Source organism: Mixophyes fleayi, chromosome 10 (genome assembly GCF_038048845.1).
Source record: "Mixophyes fleayi isolate aMixFle1 chromosome 10, aMixFle1.hap1, whole genome shotgun sequence".
Taxonomy (NCBI): domain Eukaryota; kingdom Metazoa; phylum Chordata; class Amphibia; order Anura; family Limnodynastidae; genus Mixophyes; species Mixophyes fleayi.
In genome coordinates, this window is record NC_134411.1 from 19,537,653 (window position 1) to 19,558,678 (window position 21,026).

Consider the following 21,026-nt stretch of genomic DNA (forward strand, 5'->3'; position numbering starts at 1 on the left):
TTTTAGATTTCCTTTCCCTTACAAAGCAGCAAAGGTTTCATGTGGTGCTGTGGCTTAGTTGGTTAAAGCGCCTGTCTAGTAAACAGGAGATCCTGAGTTCAAATCTCAGCAGTGCCTTTATTTGCCTACATTTCTATCTCATCATTTGATAATTACTGTATTGCATCAGAAATAAGACTGTTGCACCCATGACTCTGCTTCAACATAACGCTCTTGATTGCAGTGCGTTAAGTATTTCCAGAAAAAATGGCTTCATGTTTCTTAAGCAAGCTTTGAGATAAATGCTAATTTTGCTTTTATCATTTTCAGTCAGAGTTCTCCATTTGACTATATTCTATTTGCCATTCCAATATCAGCTGTTTTTTTTGCTGTACGAAGCATTGAAGTAAAAGGCTAAGCCCCGAGGATGACTGCATTTGACCAATGTGGGAAGCACACAATATATAGATAGTTGACCGCATTAAATATTTGGCAATCTAATCCTTGCAGAACACCTCTTAACACTCAATTTAAACTTAAATAAAATAAAAATGCAGGAAACTGTTTAACTCTTAAATGAATAACTTTTAATTATGTGAATTGTCTTCTCATACTAATTAAAGAGCTTCAATATAAATTGACTCATAAGCATGTCTTTGCTTTGTAAACCTGTTTTCCACTTCCACTTACCATATGTTTCTTAACTACTGCCATCATGGTCAACCTTCCCAGATACATCTTCATGTCACAAATATCTGTTCAATCTCATGGCTTTTTCCGATATTGATATATCAGGGTTTCAATACATATTTGCCAGGAATGAGTTGAATGAAAAGACTGAGAGTGAAATGTTTCAAATTGAGAAAGGAGAATATGAGGCTTATATGAGAAAGAAGAGATAATGACATTTTTAGTTTTACACTCTATTTTACCAGCTGTTTACAGAATTAATGAGACACTAGTCTTATCAGGACTCTTATGAGCCTTTAACAAAGAAATGTATTTTTAGATTTCCTTTCCCTTACAAAGCAGCAAAGGTTTCATGTGGTGCTGTGGCTTAGTTGGTTAAAGCGCCTGTCTAGTAAACAGGAGATCCTGAGTTCAAATCTCAGCAGTGCCTTTATTTGCCTACATTTCTATCTCATCATTTGATAATTACTGTATTGCATCAGAAATAAGACTATTGCACCCATGACTCTGCTTCAACATAACGCTCTTGATTGCAGTGCGTTAAGTATTTCCAGAAAAAATGGCTTCATGTTTCTTAAGCAAGCTTTGAGATAAATGCTAATTTTGCTTTTATCATTTTCAGTCAGAGTTCTCCATTTGACTATATTCTATTTGCCATTCCAATATCAGCTGTTTTTTTTGCTGTACGAAGCATTGAAGTAAAAGGCTAAGCCCCGAGGATGACTGCATTTGACCAATGTGGGAAGCACACAATATATAGATAGTTGACCGCATTAAATATTTGGCAATCTAATCCTTGCAGAACACCTCTTAAAACTCAATTTAAACTTAAATAAAATAAAAATGCAGGAAACTGTCTAACTCTTAAATGAATAACTTTTAATTATGTGAATTGTCTTCTCATACTTATTAAAGAGCTTCAATATAAATTGACTCTTAAGCATGTCTTTGCTTTGTAAACCTGTTTTCCACTTCCACTTACCATATGTTTCTTAACTACTGCCATCATGGTCAACCCTCCCAGATACATCTTCATGTCACAAATATCTGTTCAATCTCATGGCTTTTTCCGATATTGATATATCAAGGTTTCAATACATATTTGCCAGGAATGAGTTGAATGAAAAGACTGATAGTGAAATGTTTCAAATTGAGAAAGGAGAATATGAGGCTTATATGAGAAAGAAGAGATAATGACATTTTTAGTTTTACACTCTATTTTACCAGCTGTTTACAGAATTAATGAGACACTAGTCTTATCAGGACTCTTATGAGCCTTTAACAAAGCAATGTATTTTTAGATTTCCTTTCCCTTACAAAGCAGCAAAGGTTTCATGTGGTGCTGTGGCTTAGTTGGTTAAAGCGCCTGTCTAGTAAACAGGAGATCCTGAGTTCAAATCTCAGCAGTGCCTTTATTTGCCTACATTTCTATCTCATCATTTGATAATTACTGTATTGCATCAGAAATAAGACTATTGCACCCATGACTCTGCTTCAACATAACGCTCTTGATTGCAGTGCGTTAAGTATTTCCAGAAAAAATGGCTTCGTGTTTCTTAAGCAAGCTTTGAGATAAATGCTAATTTTGCTTTTATCATTTTCAGTCAGAGTTCTCCATTTGACTATATTCTATTTGCCATTCCAATATCAGCTGTTTTTTTTGCTGTACGAAGCATTGAAGTAAAAGGCTAAGCCCCGAGGATGACTGCATTTAACCAATGTGGGAAGCACACAATATATAGATAGTTGACCGCATTAAATATTTGGCAATCTAATCCTTGCAGAACACCTCTTAAAACTCAATTTAAACTTAAATAAAATAAAAATGCAGGAAACTGTTTAACTCTTAAATGAATAACTTTTAATTATGTGAATTGTCTTCTCATACTTATTAAAGAGCTTCAATATAAATTGACTCTTAAGCATGTCTTTGCTTTGTAAACCTGTTTTCCACTTCCACTTACCATATGTTTCTTAACTACTGCCATCATGGTCAACCCTCCCAGATACATCTTCATGTCACAAATATCTGTTCAATCTCATGGCTTTTTCCGATATTGATATATCAAGGTTTCAATACATATTTGCCAGGAATGAGTTGAATGAAAAGACTGATAGTGAAATGTTTCAAATTGAGAAAGGAGAATATGAGGCTTATATGAGAAAGAAGAGATAATGACATTTTTAGTTTTACACTCTATTTTACCAGCTGTTTACAGAATTAATGAGACACTAGTCTTATCAGGACTCTTATGAGCCTTTAACAAAGCAATGTATTTTTAGATTTCCTTTCCCTTACAAAGCAGCAAAGGTTTCATGTGGTGCTGTGGCTTAGTTGGTTAAAGCGCCTGTCTAGTAAACAGGAGATACTGAGTTCAAATCTCAGCAGTGCCTTTATTTGCCTACATTTCTATCTCATCATTTGATAATTACTGTATTGCATCAGAAATAAGACTATTGCACCCATGACTCTGCTTCAACATAACGCTCTTGATTGCAGTGCGTTAAGTATTTCCAGAAAAAATGGCTTCGTGTTTCTTAAGCAAGCTTTGAGATAAATGCTAATTTTGCTTTTATCATTTTCAGTCAGAGTTCTCCATTTGACTATATTCTATTTGCCATTCCAATATCAGCTGTTTTTTTTGCTGTACGAAGCATTGAAGTAAAAGGCTAAGCCCCGAGGATGACTGCATTTAACCAATGTGGGAAGCACACAATATATAGATAGTTGACCGCATTAAATATTTGGCAATCTAATCCTTGCAGAACACCTCTTAAAACTCAATTTAAACTTAAATAAAATAAAAATGCAGGAAACTGTTTAACTCTTAAATGAATAACTTTTAATTATGTGAATTGTCTTCTCATACTTATTAAAGAGCTTCAATATAAATTGACTCTTAAGCATGTCTTTGCTTTGTAAACCTGTTTTCCACTTCCACTTACCATATGTTTCTTAACTACTGCCATCATGGTCAACCCTCCCAGATACATCTTCATGTCACAAATATCTGTTCAATCTCATGGCTTTTTCCGATATTGATATATCAAGGTTTCAATACATATTTGCCAGGAATGAGTTGAATGAAAAGACTGATAGTGAAATGTTTCAAATTGAGAAAGGAGAATATGAGGCTTATATGAGAAAGAAGAGATAATGACATTTTTAGTTTTACACTCTATTTTACCAGCTGTTTACAGAATTAATGAGACACTAGTCTTATCAGGACTCTTATGAGCCTTTAACAAAGCAATGTATTTTTAGATTTCCTTTCCCTTACAAAGCAGCAAAGGTTTCATGTGGTGCTGTGGCTTAGTTGGTTAAAGCGCCTGTCTAGTAAACAGGAGATCCTGAGTTCAAATCTCAGCAGTGCCTTTATTTGCCTACATTTCTATCTCATCATTTGATAATTACTGTATTGCATCAGAAATAAGACTATTGCACCCATGACTCTGCTTCAACATAACGCTCTTGATTGCAGTGCGTTAAGTATTTCCAGAAAAAATGGCTTCATGTTTCTTAAGCAAGCTTTGAGATAAATGCTAATTTTGCTTTTATCATTTTCAGTCAGAGTTCTCCATTTGACTATATTCTATTTGCCATTCCAATATCAGCTGTTTTTTTTGCTGTACGAAGCATTGAAGTAAAAGGCTAAGCCCCGAGGATGACTGCATTTGACCAATGTGGGAAGCACACAATATATAGATAGTTGACCGCATTAAATATTTGGCAATCTAATCCTTGCAGAACACCTCTTAAAACTCAATTTAAACTTAAATAAAATAAAAATGCAGGAAACTGTCTAACTCTTAAATGAATAACTTTTAATTATGTGAATTGTCTTCTCATACTTATTAAAGAGCTTCAATATAAATTGACTCTTAAGCATGTCTTTGCTTTGTAAACCTGTTTTCCACTTCCACTTACCATATGTTTCTTAACTACTGCCATCATGGTCAACCCTCCCAGATACATCTTCATGTCACAAATATCTGTTCAATCTCATGGCTTTTTCCGATATTGATATATCAAGGTTTCAATACATATTTGCCAGGAATGAGTTGAATGAAAAGACTGATAGTGAAATGTTTCAAATTGAGAAAGGAGAATATGAGGCTTATATGAGAAAGAAGAGATAATGACATTTTTAGTTTTACACTCTATTTTACCAGCTGTTTACAGAATTAATGAGACACTAGTCTTATCAGGACTCTTATGAGCCTTTAACAAAGCAATGTATTTTTAGATTTCCTTTCCCTTACAAAGCAGCAAAGGTTTCATGTGGTGCTGTGGCTTAGTTGGTTAAAGCGCCTGTTTAGTAAACAGGAGATCCTGAGTTCAAATCTCAGCAGTGCCTTTATTTGCCTACATTTCTATCTCATCATTTGATAATTACTGTATTGCATCAGAAATAAGACTATTGCACCCATGACTCTGCTTCAACATAACGCTCTTGATTGCAGTGCGTTAAGTATTTCCAGAAAAAATGGCTTCGTGTTTCTTAAGCAAGCTTTGAGATAAATGCTAATTTTGCTTTTATCATTTTCAGTCAGAGTTCTCCATTTGACTATATTCTATTTGCCATTCCAATATCAGCTGTTTTTTTTGCTGTACGAAGCATTGAAGTAAAAGGCTAAGCCCCGAGGATGACTGCATTTAACCAATGTGGGAAGCACACAATATATAGATAGTTGACCGCATTAAATATTTGGCAATCTAATCCTTGCAGAACACCTCTTAAAACTCAATTTAAACTTAAATAAAATAAAAATGCAGGAAACTGTTTAACTCTTAAATGAATAACTTTTAATTATGTGAATTGTCTTCTCATACTTATTAAAGAGCTTCAATATAAATTGACTCTTAAGCATGTCTTTGCTTTGTAAACCTGTTTTCCACTTCCACTTACCATATGTTTCTTAACTACTGCCATCATGGTCAACCCTCCCAGATACATCTTCATGTCACAAATATCTGTTCAATCTCATGGCTTTTTCCGATATTGATATATCAAGGTTTCAATACATATTTGCCAGGAATGAGTTGAATGAAAAGACTGATAGTGAAATGTTTCAAATTGAGAAAGGAGAATATGAGGCTTATATGAGAAAGAAGAGATAATGACATTTTTAGTTTTACACTCTATTTTACCAGCTGTTTACAGAATTAATGAGACACTAGTCTTATCAGGACTCTTATGAGCCTTTAACAAAGCAATGTATTTTTAGATTTCCTTTCCCTTACAAAGCAGCAAAGGTTTCATGTGGTGCTGTGGCTTAGTTGGTTAAAGCGCCTGTCTAGTAAACAGGAGATACTGAGTTCAAATCTCAGCAGTGCCTTTATTTGCCTACATTTCTATCTCATCATTTGATAATTACTGTATTGTATCAGAAATAAGACTGTTGCACCCATGACTCTGCTTCAACATAACGCTCTTGATTGCAGTGCGTTAAGTATTTCCAGAAAAAATGGCTTCATGTTTCTTAAGCAAGCTTTGAGATAAATGCTAATTTTGCTTTTATCATTTTCAGTCAGAGTTCTCCATTTGACTATATTCTATTTGCCATTCCAATATCAGCTGGTTTTTTTGCTGTACGAAGCATTGAAGTAAAAGGCTAAGCCCCGAGGATGACTGCATTTAACCAATGTGGGAAGCACACAATATATAGATAGTTGACCGCATTAAATATTTGGCAATCTAATCCTTGCAGAACACCTCTTAACACTCAATTTAAACTTAAATAAAATAAAAATGCAGGAAACTGTTTAACTCTTAAATGAATAACTTTTAATTATGTGAATTGTCTTCTCATACTAATTAAAGAGCTTCAATATAAATTGACTCATAAGCATGTCTTTGCTTTGTAAACCTGTTTTCCACTTCCACTTACCATATGTTTCTTAACTACTGCCATCATGGTAAACCCTCCCAGATACATCTTCATGTCACAAATATCTGTTTAATCTCATGGCTTTTTCCGATATTGATATATCAAGGTTTCAATACATATTTGCCAGGAATGAGTTGAATGAAAAGACTGAGAGTGAAATGTTTCAAATTGAGAAAGGAGAATATGAGGCTTATATGAGAAAGAAGAGATAATGACATTTTTAGTTTTACACTCTATTTTACCAGCTGTTTACAGAATTAATGAGACACTAGTCTTATCAGGACTCTTATGAGCCTTTAACAAAGAAATGTATTTTTAGATTTCCTTTCCCTTACAAAGCAGCAAAGGTTTCATGTGGTGCTGTGGCTTAGTTGGTTAAAGCGCCTGTCTAGTAAACAGGAGATCCTGAGTTCAAATCTCAGCAGTGCCTTTATTTGCCTACTTTTCTATCTCATCATTTGATAATTACTGTATTGCATCAGAAATAAGACTGTTGCACCCATGACTCTGCTTCAACATAACGCTCTTGATTGCAGTGCGTTAAGTATTTCCAGAAAAAATGGCTTCATGTTTCTTAAGCAAGCTTTGAGATAAATGCTAATTTTGCTTTTATCATTTTCAGTCAGAGTTCTCCATTTGACTATATTCTATTTGCCATTCCAATATCAGCTGTTTTTTTTGCTGTACGAAGCATTGAAGTAAAAGGCTAAGCCCCGAGGATGACTGCATTTGACCAATGTGGGAAGCACACAATATATAGATAGTTGACCGCATTAAATATTTGGCAATCTAATCCTTGCAGAACACCTCTTAACACTCAATTTAAACTTAAATAAAATAAAAATGCAGGAAACTGTTTAACTCTTAAATGAATAACTTTTAATTATGTGAATTGTCTTCTCATACTAATTAAAGAGCTTCAATATAAATTGACTCTTAAGTAGGGATGAGCGCACTCGGATTTATGAAATCCGAGCCCACCCGAACGTTGCGGATCCGAGACAGATCCGGGTATTGGCGCCAAATTCAAATGTGAAACTGAGGCTCTGACTCATAATCCCGTTGTCGGATCTCGCGATACTCGGATCCTATAAATTCCCCGCTAGTCGCCGCCATCTTCACTCGGGCATTGATCAGGGTAGAGGGAGGGTGTGTTAGGTGGTCCTCTGTCCTGGTAGATCTCGTGCTGTGCTGTGCTGTGCTGTGTTCTGCAGTATCAGTCCAGTGGTGCTGTGTGCTGTGCTCTGTCCTTCTGAGGTCAGTGGTGCTGCTGGGTCCTGTGCTGTGTCCTGTTCAGTCCAGTGGTGCTGTGTCCTGTGCTCTGTGCTTCTAAGGGCATAGTTATTTCCCCAATATTCCCCTGTGTTCAAAAAAATAAAAAAAAGTTTTTTAAAAAAATACCAAAAACTACTTTAATTTTTTTTAATTACCACAAAATTTGCACAACCAATCCTGCAGTATAAGCCCATTGGTACTGCAATATTACCAAGTTCACACATTCAGCAGTAAAAGTCCAGTGGTACTGCAATATTACAAAGTTTACACATTCTGCAGTATCAGTCCAGTGGTGCTGTGTCCTGTGCTCTGTCCTGCTGAGTTCCGTAGTGCTGCTGGGTCCTGTGCCGTGTCCTGTTCAGTCCAGTGGTGCTGTATCCTGTGCTCTGTGCTTCTAAGGGCATAGTTATTTCCCCATTATTCCCAAGTTTTTAAAAAATAAAAAAAAAGTAAAAAAAAATAAAAAATTTAAAAAAATAAATAAATATATAATAATTATAACCAAATTTGCAAAACCAATCCAGCAGTATAAGTCCATTGGTACTGCAATATTACCAAGTTCACACATTCTGCAGTATCAGTCCAGTGGTGCTGTGTCCTGTGCTCTGTCCTGCTGAGTTCCGTAGTGCTGCTGGGTCCTGTGCCGTGTCCTGTTCAGTCCAGTGGTGCTGTGTCCTGTGCTCTGTGCTTCTAAGGGCATAGTTATTTCCCCATTATTCCCAAGTTTTTAAAAAGTAAAAAAAAATAAAAAATTTAAAAAAAAAATAAAATATAATAATTATAACCAAATTTGCAAAACCAATACAGCAGTATAAGTCCATTGGTACTGCAATATTACCAAGTTCACACATTCTGCAGTATCTTGTGCTACATATAATAGAGACCAAAAATTTGGAGGATAAAGTAGGGAAAGATCAAGACCCACTTCCTCCTAATGCTGAAGCTGCTGCCACTAGTCATGACATAGACGATGAAATGCCATCAACGTCGTCTTCCAAGCCCGATGCCCAATCTCGTAGTACCGGGCATGTAAAATCCAAAAAGCCCAAGTTAAGAAAAAGTAGCAAAAAGAGAAACTTAAAATCATCTGAGGAGAAACGTAAAGTTGCCAATATGCCATTTACGACACGGAGTGGCAAGGAACGGCTTAGGCCCTGGCCCGTGTTCATGACTAGTGGTTCAGCTTCACCCACGGATCTTAGCCCTCCTCCTCCTCCCCCCCCCTACAAAAAATTGAAGAGAGTTATGCTGTCAGCAACAAAACAGCAAACAACTCTGCCTTCTAAAGAGAAATTATCACAAATCCACAAGGCGAGTCCAAGGATGTTGGTGGTTGTCAAGCCTGACCTTCCCATCACTGTACGGGAAGAGGTGGCTCGGGAGGAGGCTATTGATGATGTAGCTGGCGCTGTGGAGGAACTTGATGATGAGGATGGTGATGTGGTTATTGTAAATGAGGCACCAGGGGGGGAAACAGCTGATGTCCATGGGATGAAAAAGCCCATCGTCATGCCTGGTCAGAAGACCAAAAAATGCACCTCTTCGGCCTGGAGTTATTTTTATCCAAATCCAGACAACCAATGTATGGCCATATGTAGCTTATGTAAAGCTCAAATAAGCAGGGGTAAGGATCTTGCCCACCTAGGAACATCCTCCCTTATACGTCACCTGAATAACCTTCATAGTTCAGTGGTTAGTTCAGGAACTGGGGCTAGGACCCTCATCGGTACAGGGACACCTAAATCCCGTGGTCCAGTTGGATACACACCAGCAACACCCTCCTCGTCAACTTCCTCCACAATCTCCATCAGATTCAGTCCTGCAGCCCAAGTCAGCAGCCAGACTGAGTCCTCCTCAATACGGGATTCATCCGAGGAATCCTGCAGCGGTCCGCCTACTACTGCCACTGCTGCTGTTGCTGCTGTTAGTCGGTCATCTTCCCAGAGGGGAAGTCGTAAGACCGCTAAGTCTTTCACAAAACAATTGACCGTCCAACAGTCGTTTGCCATGACCACAAAATACGATAGTAGTCACCCTATTGCAAAGCGTATAACTGCGGCTGTAACTGCAATGTTGGTGTTAGACGTGCGCCCGGTGTCCGCCATCAGTGGAGTGGGATTTAGAGGGTTGATGGAGGTATTATGGCCCCGGCACCAAATTTACTACCGGGGCCACTCCACTGTGCAGTCCATATTTAGGTGTATCAGATATTAAACAACGGTGACAGTTGATGCCCAATTTTTTAATTATATTGTGGCCTCGGTACCAAATTGTGTACCGGGGCCACCACACTACGCAGTCCAGATACTTGTTTGGTGGAATTCAGACCAGTTGAGGGTTTTATTATTATATTGTGGGGACCACTCTATCTATACCACACTACAACTCTATACCACTCTATTTAATACTTTAATTCTATTTAATACTTTAATTCTATTTCATACTTTAATTCTATTTAATACTTTAATTCTATTTCATACTTTAATTCTATTTCATACTTTAATTCTATTACTAATTACCATAAAGAGGAACTGCCGCTTCTATTTAATACTTTAATTCTATTAGTAGTTACCATAAAGAGGAACAAAATAAACCAATTTTACCAAAAGTATAATATGACTTAGACTTACAAACACTACACTTGAAAGATGGTGCCTTTAAATGAAAAAGTCAGTCTTCATTGCACGACTATGTGCAACAGGGACAGTTTTTTGGTTTACAAAGTCAACCAATAACACTTCGACCCTGTCTGTCTTTAACATACTTGATGGGATCTCAATGACGAATTGTCTGTACCATGTTTGGAGGAGGTATTGTGGCCCCGGTATCAAATTGGGTACCGGGGCCACCCCACTACGCAGTCCAGATACTTGTTTGGTGGAATTCTGACACGTGGAGGGTTTTTTAATTATATTGTGGCCTCGGTACCAAATTGTGTACCGGGGCCACCACACTACGCAGTCAAGATAGATAGATGCGTATCATAGATAAAGTACATTCAGTGGTGTGGGGCAAATTGAAAAATATTCAAAATGCACTAACATTATCAAAAACAAGAGGTTGTCACACGCTAAAACTCCAACATGTATATGATGGAGAGGATGGAGGAGCAGCCGTATGTGTAGTGTAATGCAGACCTGTTGAAGGTTTTTTATATATTTTATTGTGGTGCCCAGTGCCCACTCCTCTAGGCAGTCCAGGTACATTTATTGGTGCGATTCATAAAAGTTCAGGGTTTTTAATATATTGTGGTGACCCACTCCTCTACGCAGTCCAGGTACATTTATTGGTGCGATTCATAAAAGTTCAGGGTTTTTAATATATTGTGGTGACTCACTCCTCTACGCAGTCCAGGTACATTTATTGGTGCGAATCAAACAAGTTGATGGTTTTCTTATTATATATATTGTGGTGACCCACTCCTTTACGCAGTCCAGGTACATTTATTGGTGCGATTCATAAAAGTTCAGGGTTTTTAATATATTGTGGTGACCCACTCCTCTACGCAGTCCAGGTACATTTATTGGTGCGATTCATAAAAGTTCAGGGTTTTTAATATATTGTGGTGACCCACTCCTCTACGCAGTCCAGATACATTTATTGGTGCGATTCATAAAAGTTCAGGGTTTTTAATATATATTGTGGTGACCCACTCCTCTACGCAGTCCAGATACATTTATTGGTGCGAATCATAAAAGTTCAGGGTTTTTAATATATATTGTGGTGACCCACTCCTCTACGCAGTCCAGATACATTTATTGGTGCGAATCATAAAAGTTCAGGGTTTTTAATATATATTGTGGTGACCCACTCCTCTACGCAGTCCAGGTACATTTATTGGTGCGATTCATAAAAGTTCAGGGTTTTTAATATATTGTGGTGACCCACTCCTCTACGCAGTCCAGGTACATTTATTGGTGCGAATCAAACAAGTTGATGGTTTTCTTATTATATATATTGTGGTGACCCACTCCTCTACGCAGTCCAGGTACATTTATTGGTGCGATTCATAAAAGTTCAGGGTTTTTAATATATTGTGGTGACCCACTCCTCTACGCAGTCCAGGTACATTTATTGGTGCGATTCATAAAAGTTCAGGGTTTTTAATATATTGTGGTGACCCACTCCTCTACGCAGTCCAGGTACATTTATTGGTGCGATTCATAAAAGTTCAGGGTTTTTAATATATTGTGGTGACCCACTCCTCTACGCAGTCCAGGTACATTTATTGGTGCGATTCATAAAAGTTCAGGGTTTTTAATATATTGTGGTGACCCACTCCTCTACGCAGTCCAGGTACATTTATTGGTGCGAATCAAACAAGTTGATGGTTTTCTTATTATATATATTGTGGTGACCCACTCCTCTACGCAGTCCAGGTACATTTATTGGTGCGATTCATAAAAGTTCAGGGTTTTTAATATATTGTGGTGACCCACTCCTCTACGCTGTCCAGGTACATTTATTGGTGCGATTCATAAAAGTTCAGGGTTATTAATATATATTGTGGTGACCCACTCCTCTACGCAGTCCAGATACATTTATTGGTGCGAATCATAAAAGTTCAGGGTTTTTAATATATATTGTGGTGACCCACTCCTCTACGCAGTCCAGGTACATTTATTGGTGCGAATCATAAAAGTTCAGGGTTTTTAATATATATTGTGGTGACCCACTCCTCTACGCAGTCCAGAAAGATACCTTGTTGCAACGTTTTGGACTAATAACTATATTGTGAGGTGTTCAGAATACACTGTAAATTAGTGGAAATGCTTGTTATTGAATGTTATTGAGGTTAATAATAGCCTAGGAGTGAAAATAAGCCCAAAAACTTGATTTTTAAACTTTTTATGTTTTTTTTCAAAAAAAATCCGAATCCAAAACCTTAAATCCGAACCGAGACCTTTCGTCAAGTGTTTTGCGAGACAAATCTGAACCCCTAAAAAAATGAAAATCCGGATCCAAAACACAAAACACGAGACCTCAAAAGTCGCCGGTGCACATCCCTACTCTTAAGCATGTCTTTGCTTTGTAAACCTGTTTTCCACTTCCACTTACCATATGTTTCTTAACCACTGCCATCATGGTCAACCCTCCCAGATACATCTTCATGTCACAAATATCTGTTCAATCTCATGGCTTTTTCCGATATTGATATATCATGGTTTCAATACATATTTGCCAGGAATAAGTTGAATGAAAAGACTGAGAGTGAAATGTTTCAAATTGAGAAAGGAGAATATGAGGCTTATATGAGAAAGAAGAGATAATGACATTTTTAGTTTTACACTCTATTTTACCAGCTGTTTACAGAATTAATGAGACACTAGTCTTATCAGGACTCTTATGAGCCTTTAACAAAGAAATGTATTTTTAGATTTCCTTTCCCTTACAAAGCAGCAAAGGTTTCATGTGCTGCTGTGGCTTAGTTGGTTAAAGCGCCTGTCTAGTAAACAGGAGATCCTGAGTTCAAATCTCAGCAGTGCCTTTATTTGCCTACATTTCTATCTCATCATTTGATAATTACTGTATTGCATCAGAAATAAGACTGTTGCACCCATGACGCTGCTTCAACATAACGCTCTTGATTGCAGTGCGTTAAGTATTTCCAGAAAAAATGGCTTCGTGTTTCTTAAGCAAGCTTTGAGATAAATGCTAATTTTGCTTTTATAATTTTCAGTCAGAGTTCTCCATTTGACTATATTCTATTTGCCATTCCAATATCAGCTGTTTGTTTTGCTGTACGAAGCATTGAAGTAAAAGGCTAAGCCCCGAGGATGACTGCATTTGACCAATGTGGGAAGCACACAATATATAGATAGTTGACCGTATTAAATATTTGGCAATCTAATCCTTGCAGAACACCTCTTAACACTCAATTTAAACTTAAATAAAATAAAAATGCAGGAAACTGTTTAACTCTTAAATGAATAACTTTTAATTATGTGAATTGTCTTCTCATACTAATTAAAGAGCTTCAATATAAATTAACTCTTAAGCATGTTTTTGCTTTGTAAACCTGTTTTCCACTTCCACTTACCATATGTTTCTTAACTACTGCCATCATGGTCAACCCTCCCAGATACATCTTCATGTCACAAATATCTGTTCAATCTCATAGCTTTTTCCGATATTGATATATCAGGGTTTCAATACATATTTGCCAGGAATGAGTTGAATGAAAAGACTAAGAGTGAAATGTTTCAAATTGAGAAAGGAGAATATGAGGCTTATATGAGAAAGAAGAGATAATGACATTTTTAGTTTTACACTCTATTTTACCAGCTGTTTACAGAATTAATGAGACACTAGTCTTATCAGGACTCTTATCAGCCTTTAACAAAGAAATGTATTTTTAGATTTCCTTTCCCTTACAAAGCAGCAAAGGTTTCATGTGGTGCTGTGGCTTAGTTGGTTAAAGCGCCTGTCTAGTAAACAGGAGATCCTGAGTTCAAATCTCAGCAGTGCCTTTATTTGCCTACATTTCTATCTCATCATTTGATAATTACTGTATTGCATCAGAAATAAGACTGTTGCACCCATGACTCTGCTTCAACATAACGCTCTTGATTGCAGTGCGTTAAGTATTTCCAGAAAAAATGGCTTCGTGTTTCTTAAGCAAGCTTTGAGATAAATGCTAATTTTGCTTTTATCATTTTCAGTCAGAGTTCTCCATTTGACTATATTCTATTTGCCATTCCAATATCAGCTGTTTTTTTTGCTGTACGAAGCATTGAAGTAAAAGGCTAAGCCCCGAGGATGACTGCATTTGACCAATGTGGGAAGCACACAATATATAGATAGTTGACCGTATTAAATATTTGGAAATCTAATCCTTGCAGAACACCTCTTAACACTCAATTTAAACTTAAATAAAATAAAAATGCAGGAAACTGTTTAACTCTTAAATGAATAACTTTTAATTATGTGAATTGTCTTCTCATACTAATTAAAGAGCTTCAATATAAATTGACTCTTAAGCATGTCTTTGCTTTGTAAACCTGTTTTCCACTTCCACTTACCATATGTTTCTTAACCACTGCCATCATGGTCAACCCTCCCAGATACATCTTCATGTCACAAATATCTGTTCAATCTCATGGCTTTTTCCGATATTGATATATCAGGGTTTCAATACATATTTGCCAGGAATGAGTTGAATGAAAAGACTGAGAGTGAAATGTTTCAAATTGAGAAAGGAGAATATGAGGCTTATATGAGAAAGAAGAGATAATGACATTTTTAGTTTTACACTCTATTTTACCAGCTGTTTACAGAATTAATGAGACACTAGTCTTATCAGGACTCTTATGAGCCTTTAACAAAGAAATGTATTTTTAGATTTCCTTTCCCTTACAAAGCAGCAAAGGTTTCATGTGGTGCTGTGGCTTAGTTGGTTAAAGCGCCTGTCTAGTAAACAGGAGATCCTGAGTTCAAATCTCAGCAGTGCCTTTATTTGCCTACATTTCTATCTCATCATTTAATAATTACTGTATTGTATCAGAAATAAGACTGTTGCACCCATGACTCTGCTTTAACATAACGCTCTTGATTGCAGTGCGTTAAGTATTTCCAGAAAAAATGGCTTCATGTTTCTTAAGCAAGCTTTGAGATAAATGCTAATTTTGCTTTTATCATTTTCAGTCAGAGTTCTCCATTTGACTATATTCTATTTGCCATTCCAATATCAGCTGTTTTTTTTGCTGTACGAAGCATTGAAGTAAAAGGCTAAGCCCCGAGGATGACTGCATTTGACCAATGTGGGAAGCACACAATATATAGATAGTTGACCGTATTAAATATTTGGCAATCTAATCCTTGCAGAACACCTCTTAACACTCAATTTAAACTTAAATAAAATAAAAATGCAGGAAACTGTTTAACTCTTAAATGAATAACTTTTAATTATGTGAATTGTCTTCTCATACTAATTAAAGAGCTTCAATATAAATTGACTCTTAAGCATGTTTTTGCCTTGTAAACCTGTTTTCCACTTCCACTTTCCATATGTTTCTTAACTACTGCCATCATGGTCAACCCTCCCAGATACATCTTCATGTCACAAATATCTGTTCAATCTCATGGCTTTTTCCGATATTGATATATCAAGGTTTCAATACATATTTGCCAGGAATGAGTTGAATGAAAAGACTAAGAGTGGAATGTTTCAAATTGAGAAAGGAGAATATGAGGCTTATATGAGAAAGAAGAGATAATGACATTTTTAGTTTTACACTCTATTTTACCAGCTGTTTACAGAATTAATGAGACACTAGTCTTATCAGGACTCTTATGAGCCTTTAATAAAGAAATGTATTTTTAGCTGTCCTTTCCCTTACAAAGCAGCAAAGGTTTCATGTGGTGCTGTGGCTTAGTTGGTTAAAGCGCCTGTCTAGTAAACAGGAGATCCTGAGTTCAAATCTCAGCAGTGCCTTTATTTGCCTACATTTCTATCTCATCATTTCATAATTACTGTATTGCATCAGAAATAAGACTGTTGCACCCATGACTCTGCTTCAACATAACGCTCTTGATTGCAGTGCGTTAAGTATTTCCAGAAAAAATGGCTTCATGTTTCTTAAGCAAGCTTTAAGATAAATGCTAATTTTGCTTTAATCATTTTTAGTCAGAGATCTCCATTTGACTATATTCTATTTGCCATTCCAATATCAGCTGTTTTTCTTGCTGTACGAAGCATTGAAGTAAAAGGCTAAGCCCCGAGGATGACTGCATTTGACCAATGTGGGAAGCACACAATATATAGATAGTTGACCGCATTAAATATTTGGCAATCTAATCCTTGCAGAACACCTCTTAACACTCAATTTAAACTTAAATAAAATAAAAATGCAGGAAACTGTTTAACTCTTTAATGAATAACTTTTAATTATGTGAATTGTCTTCTCATACTTATTAAAGAGCTTCAATATAAATTGACTCTTAAGCATGTCTTTGCTTTGTAAACCTGTTTTCCACTTCCACTTACCATATGTTTCTTAACTACTGCCATCATGGTCAACCCTCCCAGATACATCTTCATGTCACAAATATCTGTTCAATCTCATGGCTTTTTCCGATATTGATATATCAAGGTTTCAATACATATTTGCCAGGAATGAGTTAAATGAAAAGACTGATAGTGAAATGTTTCAAATTGAGAAAGGAGAATATGAGGCTTATATGAGAAAGAAGAGATAATGACATTTTTAGTTTTACACTCTATTTTACCAGGTGTTTACAGAATTAATGAGACACTAGTCTTATCAGGACTCTTATGAGCCTTTAACAAAGAAATGTATTTTTAGCTGTCCTTTCCCTTACAAAGGAGCAAAGGTTTCATGTGGTGCTGTGGCTTAGTTGGTTAGAGCGCCTGTCTAGTAAACAGGAGATCCTGAGTTCATATCTCAGCAGTGCCTGTATTTGCCTACATTTCTATCTAATCATTTTATAATTTCTGTATTGCATCAGAAATAAGACTGTTGCAGCCATGACTCTGCTTCAACATAACTCTCTTGATTGCAGTGCGTTAAGTATTTCCAGAAAAAATGGCTTCATGTTTCTTAAGCAAGCTTTGAGATAAATGCTAATTTTGCTTTTATCATTTTCAGTCAGAGTTCTCCATTTGACTATATTATATTTGCCATTCCAACATCAGCTGTTTTTCTTGCTGTACGAAGCATTGAAGTAAAAGGCTAAGCCCCGAGGATGACTGCATTTGACCAATGTGGGAATCACACAATATTTAGATAGTTGACTGCATTAAATATTTGGCAATCTAATCCTTGCAGAACACCTCTTAACACTCAATTTACACTTAAATAAAATAAAAATGCAGGAAACTGTTTAACTCTTAAATGAATAACTTTTAATTATGTGAATTGTCTTCTCATACTAATTAAAGAGCTTCAATATAAATTGACTCTTAAGCATGTCTTTGCTTTGTAAACCTGTTTTCCACTTCCACTTACCATATGTTTCTTAACTACTGCCATCATGGTAAACCCTCCCAGATACATCTTCATGTCACAAATATCTGTTTAATCTCATGGCTTTTTCCGATATTGATATATCAAGGTTTCAATACATATTTGCCAGGAATGAGTTGAATGAAAAGACTGAGAGTGAAATGTTTGAAATTGAGAAAGGAGAATATGAGGCTTATATGAGAAAGAAGAGATAATGACATTTTTAGTTTTACACTCTATTTTACCAGCTGTTTACAGAATTAATGAGACAGTAGTCTTATCAGGACTCTTATGAGCCTTTAACAAAGAAATGTATTTTTAGATTTCCTTTCCCTTACAAAGCAGCAAAGGCTTCATGTGGTGCTGTGGCTTAGTTGGTTAGAGCGCCTGTCTAGTAAACAGGAGATCCTGAGTTCAAATCTCAGCAGTGCCTTTATTTGCCTACATTTCTATCTCATCATTTAATAATTACTGTATTGTATCAGAAATAAGACTGTTGCACCCATGACTCTGCTTTAACATAACGCTCTTGATTGCAGTGCGTTAAGTATTTCCAGAAAAAATGGCTTCATGTTTCTTAAGCAAGCTTTGAGATAAATGCTAATTTTGCTTTTATCATTTTCAGTCAGAGTTCTCCATTTGACTATATTCTATTTGCCATTCCAATATCAGCTGTTTTTTTTGCTGTACGAAGCATTGAAGTAAAAGGCTAAGCCCCGAGGATGACTGCATTTGACCAATGTGGGAAGCACACAATATATAGATAGTTGACCGTATTAAATATTTGGCAATCTAATCCTTGCAGAACACCTCTTAACACTCAATTTAAACTTAAATAAAATAAAAATGCAGGAAACTGTTTAACTCTTAAATGAATAACTTTTAATTATGTGAATTGTCTTCTCATACTAATTAAAGAGCTTCAATATAAATTGACTCTTAAGCATGTTTTTGCCTTGTAAACCTGTTTTCCACTTCCACTTTCCATATGTTTCTTAACTACTGCCATCATGGTCAACCCTCCCAGATACATCTTCATGTCACAAATATCTGTTCAATCTCATAGCTTTTTCCGATATTGATATATCAGGGTTTCAATACATATTTGCCAGGAATGAGTTGAATGAAAAGACTGAGAGTGAAATGTTTCAAATTGAGAAAGGAGAATATGAGGCTTATATGAGAAAGAAGAGATAATGACATTTTTAGTTTTACACTCTATTTTACCTGCTGTTTACAGAATTAATGAGACACTAGTCTTATCAGGACTCTTATGAGCCTTTAACAAAGAAATGTATTTTTAGATTTCCTTTCCCTTACAAAGCAGCAAAGGTTTCATGTGGTGCTGTGGCTTAGTTGGTTAAAGCGCCTGTCTAATAAACAGGAGATCCTGAGTTCAAATCTCAGCAGTGCCTTTATTTGCCTACATTTCTATCTCATCATTTGATAATTACTGGATTGCATCAGAAATAAGACTATTGCACCCATGACTCTGCTTCAACATAACGCTCTTGATTGCAGTGCGTTAAGTATTTCCAGAAAAAATGGCTTCGTGTTTCTTAAGCAAGCTTTGAGATAAATGCTAATTTTGCTTTTATCATTTTCAGTCAGAGTTCTCCATTTGACTATATTCTATTTGCCATTCCAATATCAGCTGTTTTTTTTGCTGTACGAAGCATTGAAGTAAAAGGCTAAGCCCCGAGGATGACTGCATTTGACCAATGTGGGAAGCACACAATATATAGATAGTTGACCGTATTAAATGTTTGGCAATCTAATCCTTGCAGAACACCTCTTAACACTCAATTTAAACTTAAATAAAATAAAAATGCAGGAAACTGTTTAACTCTTAAATGAATAACTTTTAATTATGTGAATTGTTTTCTCATACTAATTAAAGAGCTTCAATATAAATTGACTCTTAAGCATGTTTTTGCCTTGTAAACCTGTTTTCCACTTCCACTTTCCATATGTTTCTTAACTACTGCCATCATGGTCAACCCTCCCAGATACATCTTCATGTCACAAATATCTGTTCAATCTCATGGCTTTTTCCGATATTGATATATCAAGGTTTCAATACATATTTGCCAGGAATGAGTTGAATGAAAAGACTAAGAGTGGAATGTTTCAAATTGAGAAAGGAGAATTTGAGGCTTATATGAGAAAGAAGAGATAATGACATTTTTAGTTTTACACTCTATTTTACCAGCTGTTTACAGAATTAATGAGACACTAGTCTTATCAGGACTCTTATGAGCCTTTAATAAAGAAATGTATTTTTAGCTGTCCTTTCCCTTACAAAGCAGCAAAGGTTTCATGTGGTGCTGTGGCTTAGTTGGTTAAAGCGCCTGTCTAGTAAACAGGAGATCCTGAGTTCAAATCTCAGCAGTGCCTTTATTTGCCTACATTTCTATCTCATCATTTCATAATTACTGTATTGCATCAGAAATAAGACTGTTGCACCCATGACTCTGCTTCAACATAACGCTCTTGATTGCAGTGCGTTAAGTATTTCCAGAAAAAATGGCTTCATGTTTCTTAAGCAAGCTTTAAGATAAATGCTAATTTTGCTTTAATCATTTTTAGTCAGAGATCTCCATTTGACTATATTCTATTTGCCATTCCAATATCAGCTGTTTTTCTTGCTGTACGAAGCATTGAAGTAAAAGGCTAAGCCCCGAGGATGACTGCATTTGACCAATGTGGGAAGCACACAATATATAGATAGTTGACCGCATTAAATATTTGGCAATCTAATCCTTGCAGAACACCTCTTAACACTCAATTTAAACTTAAATAAAATAAAAATGCAGGAAACTGTTTAACTCTTTAATGAATAACTTTTAATTATGTGAATTGTCTTCTCATACTTATTAAAGAGCTTCAATATAAATTGACTCTTAAGCATGTCTTTGCTTTGTAAACCTGTTTTCCACTTCCACTTACCATATGTTTCTTAACTACTGCCATCATGGTCAACCCTCCCAGATACATCTTCATGTCACAAATATCTGTTCAATCTCATGGCTTTTTCCGATATTGATATATCAAGGTTTCAATACATATTTGCCAGGAATGAGTTGAATGAAAAGACTAAGAGTGAAATGTTTGAAATTGAGAAAGGAGAATATGAGGCTTATATGAGAAAGAAGAGATAATGACATTTTTAGTTTTACACTCTATTTTACCAGGTGTTTACAGAATTAATGAGACACTAGTCTT

The 21,026-nt window shown here is 36.0% G+C and overlaps 16 non-coding genes across 16 annotated transcripts; all 16 read left to right on the forward strand.

The window, feature by feature from the left end:
- The first annotated feature begins 43 nt into the window (after positions 1-43).
- TRNAT-AGU (transfer RNA threonine (anticodon AGU)) lies at positions 44-117 on the forward strand. The gene has a single exon. It is a non-coding gene; the product is annotated as a tRNA-Thr (tRNA).
- A 908-nt stretch (positions 118-1,025) lies between these two features.
- TRNAT-AGU (transfer RNA threonine (anticodon AGU)) lies at positions 1,026-1,099 on the forward strand. Its single transcript has one exon. It is a non-coding gene; the product is annotated as a tRNA-Thr (tRNA).
- A 908-nt stretch (positions 1,100-2,007) lies between these two features.
- On the forward strand, positions 2,008-2,081 carry TRNAT-AGU (transfer RNA threonine (anticodon AGU)). Its single transcript has one exon. It is a non-coding gene; the product is annotated as a tRNA-Thr (tRNA).
- A 908-nt stretch (positions 2,082-2,989) lies between these two features.
- Positions 2,990-3,063, forward strand: TRNAT-AGU (transfer RNA threonine (anticodon AGU)). Its single transcript has one exon. It is a non-coding gene; the product is annotated as a tRNA-Thr (tRNA).
- Positions 3,064-3,971: 908 nt separating this feature from the next.
- TRNAT-AGU (transfer RNA threonine (anticodon AGU)) lies at positions 3,972-4,045 on the forward strand. The gene has a single exon. It is a non-coding gene; the product is annotated as a tRNA-Thr (tRNA).
- A 908-nt stretch (positions 4,046-4,953) lies between these two features.
- On the forward strand, positions 4,954-5,027 carry TRNAT-AGU (transfer RNA threonine (anticodon AGU)). Its single transcript has one exon. It is a non-coding gene; the product is annotated as a tRNA-Thr (tRNA).
- Positions 5,028-5,935: 908 nt separating this feature from the next.
- TRNAT-AGU (transfer RNA threonine (anticodon AGU)) lies at positions 5,936-6,009 on the forward strand. The gene has a single exon. It is a non-coding gene; the product is annotated as a tRNA-Thr (tRNA).
- A 908-nt stretch (positions 6,010-6,917) lies between these two features.
- Positions 6,918-6,991, forward strand: TRNAT-AGU (transfer RNA threonine (anticodon AGU)). The gene has a single exon. It is a non-coding gene; the product is annotated as a tRNA-Thr (tRNA).
- A 6,259-nt stretch (positions 6,992-13,250) lies between these two features.
- TRNAT-AGU (transfer RNA threonine (anticodon AGU)) lies at positions 13,251-13,324 on the forward strand. The gene has a single exon. It is a non-coding gene; the product is annotated as a tRNA-Thr (tRNA).
- A 908-nt stretch (positions 13,325-14,232) lies between these two features.
- Positions 14,233-14,306, forward strand: TRNAT-AGU (transfer RNA threonine (anticodon AGU)). Its single transcript has one exon. It is a non-coding gene; the product is annotated as a tRNA-Thr (tRNA).
- Positions 14,307-15,214: 908 nt separating this feature from the next.
- TRNAT-AGU (transfer RNA threonine (anticodon AGU)) lies at positions 15,215-15,288 on the forward strand. The gene has a single exon. It is a non-coding gene; the product is annotated as a tRNA-Thr (tRNA).
- A 908-nt stretch (positions 15,289-16,196) lies between these two features.
- Positions 16,197-16,270, forward strand: TRNAT-AGU (transfer RNA threonine (anticodon AGU)). Its single transcript has one exon. It is a non-coding gene; the product is annotated as a tRNA-Thr (tRNA).
- A 908-nt stretch (positions 16,271-17,178) lies between these two features.
- Positions 17,179-17,252, forward strand: TRNAT-AGU (transfer RNA threonine (anticodon AGU)). The gene has a single exon. It is a non-coding gene; the product is annotated as a tRNA-Thr (tRNA).
- Positions 17,253-18,160: 908 nt separating this feature from the next.
- TRNAT-AGU (transfer RNA threonine (anticodon AGU)) lies at positions 18,161-18,234 on the forward strand. Its single transcript has one exon. It is a non-coding gene; the product is annotated as a tRNA-Thr (tRNA).
- Positions 18,235-19,142: 908 nt separating this feature from the next.
- On the forward strand, positions 19,143-19,216 carry TRNAI-AAU (transfer RNA isoleucine (anticodon AAU)). Its single transcript has one exon. It is a non-coding gene; the product is annotated as a tRNA-Ile (tRNA).
- A 908-nt stretch (positions 19,217-20,124) lies between these two features.
- TRNAT-AGU (transfer RNA threonine (anticodon AGU)) lies at positions 20,125-20,198 on the forward strand. The gene has a single exon. It is a non-coding gene; the product is annotated as a tRNA-Thr (tRNA).
- Positions 20,199-21,026: the final 828 nt, after the last annotated feature.